Source organism: Poecilia latipinna, unplaced genomic scaffold (genome assembly GCF_001443285.1).
Source record: "Poecilia latipinna isolate Pla-1442-1.1 unplaced genomic scaffold, P_latipinna-1.0 Scaffold393, whole genome shotgun sequence".
Taxonomy (NCBI): Eukaryota; Metazoa; Chordata; class Actinopteri; order Cyprinodontiformes; family Poeciliidae; genus Poecilia; species Poecilia latipinna.
This window is the reverse complement of record NW_015113009.1, coordinates 401,574-405,262: the sequence shown is the minus strand read 5'-3', so window position 1 is coordinate 405,262 and position 3,689 is coordinate 401,574.

Below are 3,689 nucleotides of genomic sequence, written 5' to 3'. Positions count from 1 at the left end.
CCCAGCTCCTCATCCTCCCTCCAATCTCGGTGTCTCTGGGTGTTCTTCGCTCTTCCTGAAGGGATCCTTGCGTCTTTAACCCTGCTTGCCTCCAGCACACACAGAGACGAAGGAGAGCGAGCGAGAGAGAGACCCACTATTGGGTAACAACTTCTCACCCACGTCACTGTCTGTAACTGTGACGGCAAGTTGCACGAAACTTCACTCGTAACTCCCTGAAAGATTTCATCCACTTTCTTTTTTTCCTGTCATTTCCTCCTCCCGCTTGCATTCTTCTGAGTGTAATCAGTAACAGACTTAAAGTGACAGCGGCAGTCCGCTGCATAACCGGCTCTCACTTTCTATCTCCCTCCCTCTCTCTCTCTCTCCGTCTTGCGCACACACTTTTTCTCACAGTTTGCGAGGCTCCCTCTGGGCTAAAGGTGCTTTCCCAGAGCTCTGGAGACACCACAGCCGTTAAACTCCCTACAAGCCCCGGCCAGAGTTGCACTATCACATGTTTCACAGTGCTCTCCCTTTCTCTTCCTCTCACCCTCCCTCCCATAAACCCTCCCACCCGTGCAACCAAATGAAAAGTACTGTCTGACTGACTGACACCGTCCAGCTCTCACACACACAAGTCCGACAGCGCTCTCTCTTATAGCTGCGCCGTTGGGGGGAGGAGGGCTGAGCCTAACGCGGAGGGCAGTCTCTCCTTACAGAGCACTCGGTTGAGGTTAGGAAGAGGACAGGACCATTCAGAAAAAACGACAGTAAGAGGAAGGAGGAGGGGGGGCAGAGGGAGGTGGAGTAAATGTGCATGGGTGTGCATGCCTTGTGTCTTAAAAGAAAAAAGGAAACTCCTCCTGCTAGAAGTCTGGGGCATCTTTACAAGGAGTTGACCAATCTTTAGAAGAGGGAGGCAGAAGGGTCTATATGACTTCCAGACTCAGCAACATAAACAAACGCTCTTATGTGCATCACGTCTGGGTTCCTTCGTCGATACCCAGGTTGTCAAGAATGGACTGCCTCATAAGCAAGTGAGGAACCTTATTAAAACCACAGGTTTTTTCAAAGAAAGTACCTAAGAATTCAAGCAGTTCCTCTTGACTCTTTGCAGCGACCTTAACTTACCCCTCCCGCCCCCCCGGTCCTCAGTTCACCCACGACCGCAATCCAGGTTCTTACCTACATCCTGCCTTTTCGCCCCGATTCTATTCCCCCATGCCATGTTCGCCAGCCACACCCGCGGGTGGCGGTCCCACCCTGCCCCGCCGTTTTACACCCTCCTCCCTGCTGGCGCGGGACGCAAAACTAGGGCAGGGCAGCAGCGTTCAATGGCAGGCTTGAACTTAAGGAATCGCATAACTGATTTGTTACTCACAAGAGGCCATGTGACTCACCAAAGGACACGCTGCGCCCCTGTTACGCTCCCATTACACACACTGTGGTGGGCAAACACAAAGTTACACACCAGCGTTTTAGTGGAGAGAGATTCCGGCCTTTGTCAGGCTCCGTTCGGATCTATTTAAAAAACTTCTGTGAGTCATGTAGCAAGTGGAATTGAGCAATATTTGACCTATATACACATGTTGCTATTCTGCATTGTCACTCCTGAGGGCAATCATTAGGGTCAAAGGTTCTCTAAAAATAATGCGACCGAACACCAAATGCTTTCTTAAGTCTTCAATCAAGATAGACCATTAGGTCTCATCTGAGGAGCTAAATGGGGATAAATGCCCAGAGGGGAGAACGTTAGGAAACACAGTGATCTTATTAACCCAGAATGAGGCAACAAGCCAAACTGAGAAGTTCACAATTTTGTTATTCAGTGTACAAAAAAAAAAAGATTGAGATGAAACTCTATGTAGACGACATTTGTCTACTATTATGACCTCTAAACTGATCTTAACTACAGTGGTTTGTTGATGCTGTTTTTCCTTTTTTACATCAATGATGACAATAAAATAAGTCTAGCTCATAAAACAAATTCAATTACAAACTTTATAAATACCTAGAGTTTAACATTCTGAACACTTGAGTACAAATTATTTAACTGAGTTTTTTTATCTGTGTATTTGCCAAACCATTGAACAAATGTTGATTTTGACACACGAAAGAGGAAATTTAATTAATCTGTTTTAAAATTTAAGTCAAATATGGGTGGGATTGTTCTACATGAAATGCCGTTTGTAAGCTTTGATATCTTAATTTTCCTTACAGATATTAAAAGCACAGAGTGCTGACACCTGGGAGACCTTTTCACATCTTAACCAGAACTAGCAGGTCCAGTTGAACATCCTGACTTAAGATGAGCGATTCCCTTTTCTGATTTTTCATTCAGTGACTCCAAACCCAAAACGATTAACGAGTCAGATTAAAAGTTTATCAAAGAGAAGGAACATCATCTATGAATAAATCAAGGAGTTCATGTTTCACAAAGTCCGACATTTATCTTTAAGATTTTGGAAAAAAAGATGTGCAGTTTGGAAATTCTTTGTCCGCATTGGTTTTTCCCCCCTGATGTATCCAGACCTTGATAATGCTAAGACCCAATTTGAGCTTTTCAACACTGTAACGACCGTAGACTGTGGTCCTAGGCGGCGTTCGCCGTCAGATGTATCGACAGATGGATGTGGATTTGTTCTGTCTGGAGAGAGAGTGAGCTGGTCTGAGTGATTCACAGAAAATGAATGGTTATAAAGTCAAGCACTAAGCATTCTTGATGAATCAGAGCCTAAGTGACTCCAGACATGCTGACGGACAGCAACACTTCAGTGCTGAAATTATAACTCAGCTAGCAGAAACCGGTTGAGCTTCAGTCACATTTCTAAAAAAAATAAAAAGTCTTCAGATAACTACAGACCCTTTAAAACTTGTTGCGGCGGTTAATCTGCGACACATGAATTTAAGATTTCTTGTGCTGAATTCCTCTGAACCGAAACAATCACGTTATATTTCTGCAGGGACTGGATCAGCCTTTCCTTTCTAACTACGACGCTTTCTACACCGGTAAGCTTTTAGCAGCTAGCATGAAAACTATTTAAAAAGCTGCAAATAGGAGTTGAAAACCTATGAACGTTGCATTACAGTTGCTGCCATGTTTTGATGCGATCGTTAAGAAATGTTTAAGAAAAGCATCGCCTGTTCTCGGGAAAAGTTCTTGGGCTAGCTTAAGTGAGCGGTTAGCTTAGCCATTCGTGATTAGCACTTCGTTCATCCCTTTAATGCTACAGGCGCAGCAACAACTGGAGGGAGAGAAAACTGCAGCAGCTGAGAGCGTTTGGAACGGCGTGAGCTGAGCGCATCACAACTCGGTGGCCATTTGAGTGAAAAACATTTAGACGACAGGGCGGCGCGCGGCGCAGAGGCTGAACGGGCGCCGCGTACGCGGAGGCCATTAGCCCTCAAAGAAGCCGTAAAGTTTAATTGCATTTATGCCCTTTTTATGTCTATTCAACTGCAGTTTTAGGTATTTAATAAGGGTGTAACGAGATCCTGGGATATTGAAACACCACAATGTTTCTTGTTAAAGTGAAGTATGACTTCGCAGCAGCGACGTGCGGTGAGATTCCTGACTGGTGAGACATTCCTCCAGGGTCAGACGTACAAAATCCAGTACAGAAGTGTATCCTATAATCACAGCTTTTTAGTCACTAGTTGTGTTTTAATTATTTGTAACTATATCTCTTCTGTATTTAATTACAAAT